This window comes from Phyllobates terribilis, unplaced genomic scaffold, assembly GCF_046119375.1.
Source record: "Phyllobates terribilis strain yellow unplaced genomic scaffold, ASM4611937v1 Scaffold_5__5_contigs__length_657084704, whole genome shotgun sequence".
Taxonomy (NCBI): domain Eukaryota; kingdom Metazoa; phylum Chordata; class Amphibia; order Anura; family Dendrobatidae; genus Phyllobates; species Phyllobates terribilis.
In genome coordinates this window covers 37307450-37315237 of record NW_027362765.1, presented here as the reverse complement: position 1 = coordinate 37315237, position 7788 = coordinate 37307450, and positions in this window count along the sequence as shown.

The following is a 7788-nucleotide window of genomic DNA, read 5'->3' as shown; positions in this document are numbered from 1 at the left end:
TGATTTTATATTGCGTTTCTCTCGATGCTTTGTTTATAATGTGTTTTCTTATTAAATTCCAGCCTGACCTGATCTTATCAGAGATTTCCACATCCTCCAACTGTTGTCTCCAATATTTGAAGAAAGTATCTGGGTGAACTCCTAGTAGATTGGATCTCATTACAGAATAAAGGACAGAAATTGAAGGGGTACCCATTAGAGACAACAGAATGACAACCAAGACATTTTGGGAGACCTCAAAGGTCACATCTTTTCAATTGGCCATAATGGATAGTTTGATTTGTTCATATTGGAAATAATGTTGGGGAGGTAGATTCTGTCTAAACACTCGGTACATGTCATCCATCTTTGCTCACTTGAGTGGAGAAGATGGGATGCGTTATCTACACCTGCTTGTCGCCATTGTAGAAATAGTTTATTTTCATTACCCTGGGGGAATTCTGGGTTTTGCCATATCGGGAGGTGCTTTGAAATCCTGAAAGACCGTATTTTTTCCTGACTGCCTTCCATGCAGAAATTGTGTCCCTAAGAATTGTTGACTTTTTAACTGCCAAGGGGAGGGAGGTGAATCGAGAATGAAGGAGGGAAACCAAGTCAAAGGGGTATGCATAATCGGCTTCCAACGTGTCATCAGAATATGTACGTCTCTTATGGAACCAGTCTATTATATACTAGGAAAGGCAAGCAAGATTGTAATTTCTGATACTTGGGAAATTAATGCCTCCGTCATCTTTGGAAGCCAAAGAGCTCAATTTTTGTCTCATCTGACCACAGCACCTTCTCCCAATAACTCACAGAATCGTCAAGGTGTTCATTGGTAAACTTCAGACGGGCCTGCACATGTGCCTACTTGTGGGCACTGCAGGATTTAAACCTTTAAGGCGTAATGTGTTACCAATGGTTTTCTTGGTGACTGTGGTCCCAGCTGCCTTGAGATCATTAACAAGTTCCCCTGTGTAGTTTTAGGCTGATCTCTCACCTTCCTCATGATCAAGGACACCCCACGAGGTGTCTTATATGAACTTGTTGCACCATATCAATGCAGGCTTACAGAAAGGCTACCAGCCAGATGAGATAGTTGAGGGGGTGGTGAAAGCGATCAGCCCAGGAGTGAATCTCAGTAGTATGCTAGAAATGAAGAATCAATTGACTTTGTAACAGCTGAGGATGATTTTAAAAGGGCACTATAAAATAAGAGAGTACTTCAGAATTATTTCACCAACTCATCAACCTCTCACAGAAAAATAATGAATCACCCCATAGTTTCTCGTTCGGAGCAATTGAACATCAAGTTGCAGCTGAAACAGTATGTAGAAAATCCTGCCATTCTGGACAAAGTCCTAATTGGAAAAATGAATGAGGCAGCTAGTTTGGAGTCAGAGAGCGAACAAAAGTTAAAGCTCCTAAAATCACCAAAATGAGTGGCCAGTGTGAAAATAATCATGGAGACCCTCCAGTGCCACATCCGAGAGGGAACCTTAAAGCACCAACAAAAGAGAGGACAGCCAGCGCTGACTGGGAAGAAGTAATAGGAGAACTGCGAGCTGAGTTGATTGAGGTGAAAAAGTTGATTCGTTCCAAGCCAGAGCCTGTATCCCTCAGACCCAGGAGTGGGTTCCAAAACAGAAGATACTCGGCTTGTGAAGCGTGCCGTTTATCAAATCAGAGTACAGTGTGTGTCCACTGTCTATTACACCGTGAAGTGAAAGATTATTTACAAGACCTAATCAACAGAGGTACGTTGAGACTCTGCTGTGATTACCGGGAACTAAACCGAAAATCAGTACCTGATCGGCATCCGATACCAAAGATTCAAGATATGCTGGATAGCCTATCAGGAAGTACCTGGTTCTCTGTCCTCGATCAGGGTAAAGCATACCATCAAGGGTTTGTTGAAGAGTCCAGTAGACCTTTAACAGCATTCATCACACCGTGGGGGTTATACAAGTGGATCCGCATACCGTTTGGGCTCAGTTCAGCTCCAGCAGAATTCCAGAGGCAGCAGAAACTTCTGTGACCGAAGAACCCGTGGTCTCTGAGGAACAACCCACCAGGAGGATGTCGACTCGAGAAGTGAGGAGGCCCGTGATGCTGACGTATGAGACACTTGGTGAACAAAGTCAAGTGCCAAGGACTGTCCACTAGAAACAGGTATCTCTGCCTGCGGACCAGGTAAGCCCACTTGAGTGGTATTCACCACCGAGAGGCAGTATGGAAAATGTTGCCTGGTGGAAAGACTTGTTTTCATGCTTTGATTTTCCTTAAAATACTTTGTAGAAACAAAGAACTGCTAAAGCATAGAGAGAGAGCTGGTTGAAGACGTACGAAAAGCTCCAGCTGAAGAGATGCTGATTGTTTTAATTTGTGTTAATTGTTTATTTCTTACAGGCATCCTACAAGAAAAAGGTCATAAGATTAGGTTGTTATCAATGTTTATGAATGTTATACCAATTTCACAATGCTAATTTGTATATAAAGTTATCCAACTTTCACCACTGTCCCAGAATTGGTCAGATTGACCAATTAAGACGAATGTCGAGGACGACATTCAAAAAGGAGGGAAGAGTGTGACATGCAGAAGTAGTGCTGTTGCTTTAAAAGCATTCAGCAACTATTAGAAGCAACACAAGCACAGGAGACAGAAGGTGTTGTGCTCCAGAAGCATCCAGCAACTAGAAAGGTTAATACAGTCACAGGAGAAGGGGAGTGTTTTAGCAGAGCCCCAGGGGGATTGTGGGTAAGTTGTTTACTGTCTGTCTGCAGCTGAAGAGAAAGGTGGTGTGTGTGGTCTGTATCTCACAGAAGCGCCCCTGCAAGTGAAAAGGATTCAAGTCAGGAGTGAAGCTAAGCACAGGTCAGGTAGAGTCCCTGAACTAGCAGTGCAGAGTATTGTCAGGAAGAAAGATAAGGACTGGAAGAAATGGTGTCACAGGGATCATCTCCCTCAGCAAACCCCCCCTCCTCCATGTAGCGTCGGCATCTCTGCCTCCTGCCGGGTAGAGATGCCGTTCCCCTCACCGTCGTGGTCCTGGTCCGTTCTCCTCCAGCTCCCCTGCTGCTGTTGCGCGCAGCGCGCGCAGCTTCCCGGGCACTGTGCATAGAGCGCGCGCGCGCTCCCTCCCTCTTGAAAGGGGCCGTCGCGCCGTCCTAAAGAGTCCCCGGCTAATGGCCAGAGGATCACTCCTATTTAAAGTACCTCCTCCAAAATGGAGGTGCCTGTGCAAGGTTGTTGTTTGTGTGCTAATACTCTCCTCAGCCCTCAGGTTCCAGTGCCCGCCTGCCTGTCTATCAGCCATGCCCGCCAGCCTGTCTATCAGCCGTGCCCGCCTGCTTGTTTACCCGGCTCACCTGTCTGGTTACTTGCCGTGCCCGCCTGCTTGCCTACCCGGGTCACCCATCAGGCAACATGGCGTGCTCATCCGCTGTACCTGTCAGCCTCAGCCACCTGACCCGTGGGAATCGCCTGCTCTCACACAAGGTCAGTCCCAGAGTGGCACTTGGTTCACCTGCCCGGTCCCTCCTTGGTTCACAGAGTCGACTAAGCCGCCATGTGGCCAGGGTCAGTCCGAGTTGGCACTTAGTTATGCCCCTCTGGTCCCTCCTTGCATCTCAGCACAGAGGTTCCACCACCCTGACCCGTAACACTCCATCTCACTGTGCTGTAAGGAATGCTGTGTTTATTAATGTGCATTTGCATTATAACTGTGCTGTCCTGTACTACTGTGAAGACTGCGATCTGCTGTGCTGCTAAGGAAACTGTACTGTTTGTCACTGGAGCCTGTTGCTCATAAGACTTAACTTGCACTGGCTGTGCGGCTTCTTATTAAATGCTACTGTTCTACCGTTTATGAGGACTCTTGTCAAGTGTGTCTGGTCAGCAAGTGAAACAACCTACGTGTCTGTGCCTGAGGGTCAATACCCCTGTGTTCCTGAGAGAAGCTGCAGCATATGGTCTATGGTCGCCCTGAGTAACGGCTCCCCCAGGATTCCAAAGAATTCATGTAACCTGTCTCACTCTATCTGAACCTAGTGGCGTACATGTAACAATTGCCATAACAGTATTAGCATCACATGATGACCCCTGTTGCTGTCATGAACACCCTCCTTTGAACAGCGGCCCATGGCCGCTATTCAAAGGAGACGTTCGTTTGTGTTGTTCACAACAGAGCTTTTGACACACCACATTAAAAAAAAAACACTGCATTGAAAAAATACCTGATCAGCCAAAGAAATTAAAAGGTATAAAAGGTAGCGATAAAATATATACAGTGGGGAAAAAAGTATTTAGTCAGCCACCAATTGTACAAATTCTCCCACTAACAGATGAGAGAGGCCTGTAATTGACATCATAGGTGGACCTCAACTATGAAATACAAAATGAGAAAAAAGAAAATCACATTGTCTGATTTGGAAAGAATTTTTTTTCAAATTTTGGTGGAAAAGAAGTATTTGGTGAATTACAAAAGTTCATCTCAATACTTTGTTATATATCCTTTGTTGGCAATGACAGAGGTCAAACGTTTTCTGTAAGTCTTCACAAGGTTGGCACACACTGTTGCTGGTATGTTGGCCCATTCCTCCATGCAGATCTCCTCTAGAGCAGTGATGTTTTGGGGCTGTCGCTGGGCAACACGGACTTTCAACTCCCTCCAAAGGCTCAAATCGTACCATCCGTCGTTGTTTGATCCAAAGTGGACTTCATGGGACACGACCAAGGAGAATACCATTGTTGAAAAAAAATCATAAAAAAGCCAGACTGGAATTTGCCAAACTACATGTTGACAAGCCACAAAGCTTTTGGGAGAATGTCCTATGGGCAGATGAGACAAAAATGGAAGTTTTTGGCAAGGCACATCAGCTCTATGTTCACAGATGGAAAAATGAAGCATATCAAGAAAAGAACACTGTCCCTACTGTGAAACATGGAGGAGGCTCTGTTATGTTCTGGGGCTGCTTTGCTGCATCTGGCACAGGGTGTCTTGAATCTGTTCAGGGTACAATGAAATCTCAAGACTATCAAGGGATTCTAGGGAGAAATGTGCGGCCCAGTGTCAGAAAGCTTGGTCTCAGTCGCAGGTCATGAGTCTTACAACAGGATAATGACCCAAAACACACAGCTAAAAACACCCAAGAATGGCTAATAGCAAAACTATTCTGAAGTGGTCTTCTGTGAGCCCTGACCTAAATCCTATTGAGCATCTTTGGAAAGAGCTGAAACATGCCGTCTGGAAAAGGCAACCTTCAAACATGAGACAAATGGAGCAGTTTGCTCATGAGGAGTGGGCCAAAATACCTGTCGAGAGGTGCAGAAGTCTCATTGACAGTTACAGAAATCGCTTCATTGCAGTGATTGCCTCAAAAGGTTGTTCAACAAAATATTAAGTTAAGAGTACCATCATTTCTGTCCAGGCCTATTTCATGCGTTTAATTTTTTTTAAAATTCTGTGGAAGCAAAGTTGAAAGCTGACTTTCATTTGTTCATTTTCGAAGATTTTTAATTTATTACTACATTTGTCAGATTCAAGTAATTTCTGTGACCATTGTGGGTTTTTATTTCATTAAACGAGGGGTACCAACAATTTTGACCACGTGTGTACACTTATATCAATCATTCCCTCCCCTCCCCCCTTCCTGGAGGGAATGATTGTATCCAGGCCCGACGCCAGCACCCGTCGCACCTGGGCAAGTGCTGGGGCCTCCGCAGCAGCTCCGGTCTCTTCTGCGTCCTCTGACTGTGATGTCTCAGGTCAGAGGGCGCGCTGACGTCTTTCCACCGTGCCCTCTCCTGAGCCGTCACAGCGCAGAGCGGGAAGACGCCGGCGTGGGTGAGGAGACCGGTGCAGCGGCAGCAGGTGAGAAGTGAGGTGAGTATTTGATTTTTTTTAAAATGTATGGAGGCATTTTAAGGGGGGAGGGGAGGGTGGGTGACATCCTGCATGGAGCATTATATGGGGAGAGCATTATATGGGGGGGCGGGGGAGTAACATCCTGCATGTGGCATTATATGGGGGGGGGAGTGACTTCCTGCATGGGGCATTAAAATGGGGGGGAAGTGACATCCTGCATGGGGCATTAAAATGGGGGGGAAGTGACATCCTGCATGGGGGCTTATAAGGGGGAGGGTGACATCCTGCATGGGGCATTATAAGGAGGGTGGGGTGACATCCTGCATGGGGCATTATATGGGGGCGGGGGGAAGTGACATCCTGAATGGGGCATTAAAAGGGGAAGGAAGTGACATCCTGCACGGAGCATTAAAAGGGGCGGGTAACATCCTGCATAGGGCATTATAAAGGGGGGCAGGGGTGACATCCTGCATGGGGCAGTATAAGGGGAGAGGGTGACATCCTGCATGGGACATTATAAGGTGGGGGATGACATCCTGCATGGGACATTATAAGGTGGAGGATGACATTCTACATGGAGCATTATAAGGTGGGGGATGACATTCAGCATGGAGCATTATAAGGGGGGGAGTGACATCCTGCATGGAGCATTATGTGGGGGGCATAGCCTGCATGGAGCATTATATGGGGGCCAGTATTCTGTATGGAGCGTTATAAGGCGGCCAGTATCCTGCATGGAGCGTTATATGGGGGCTAGTATCCTGTATGGAGTGTTATATGGGGGCCAGTATCCTGTATGGAGCATTTTATAGGGGCCAGTATTCTGTATGGAGCGATTCGCCAGTTTCTGAGCTATTGTGGAGTGTACAATAGATATCACTCATGTAATATAAGAAGTGAAATCAGCACCAGCAGCCTCCCCCCTCACCACCACCAGGACCCCTCAGCACCAGCAGCCTCCCCCTCACCACCACCAGGACCCCTCAGCACCAGCAGCCTCCCCCTCACCACCACCAGGACCCCTCAGCACCAGCAGCCTCCCCCTCACCACCACCAGGGCCCCCCAGCACCAGCAGCCTCCCCCTCACCACCACCAGGGCCCCCTTCACCACCAGCAGCCTCCCCCTCACCACCACCAGGGCCCCCTTCACCACCAGCAGCCTCCCCCTCACCACCACCAGGGCCCGTCAGCACCAGCAGGCCCGCCTCACCACCACCAGTGCCCCCTCAGCACAAGTAGCCTCCCCCTCAGCACCAACAGGGCCCCCTCAGCACCAGCAGCCCCCTCACCACCACCAGGGCCCCTCAGCACTAGCAGACCCGCCTCACCACCACGAGCCTCCCCCTCACCATGAGACTCTCCTCACCTCAGCACTAGACTCAGCAGTCTTCTCCTCCTCCTGCTCACACACTGCTGGCTGCCACCTCCAAGGCACGCTGCCCTGCTCAGGAATGAAGTTGAGTGCGCAGCATGTCAGGAGATCGGAGTCAGGACCATGATGCACCTGGCCGCTGCTTAAAGGTACAGCACCCGTGTCCGTCCACCGGGTGCATCATGCATATGGCGTACGGCGGCAGCGCTGAACTGTGCCCCTGAGGCCCGGTGAGCAGAAGCAAAGAGAGGGGCCCCAGCCTGCCATCATGACTAGGCTCCATACAATAGTAAGGGCAGTAATGCCCTGATGGCGGCTCCGCTCCAAACGCCTCGTACACGCACGGCTCCGCTCCAAACGCCTCGTACACGCGCGGCTCCGCTCCGAACACCTCGTACACGCGCGGCTCCGCTCCGAACACCTCGTACACGCGCGGCTCCGCTCCGTACGCCTCGTACACGCACGGCTCCGCTCCGAACGCCTCGTACACGCGCGGCTCCGCTCCGAACACCTCGTACACGCACGGCTCCGCTCCGAACGCCTCGTACACGCACGGCTCCGCTCCGAAC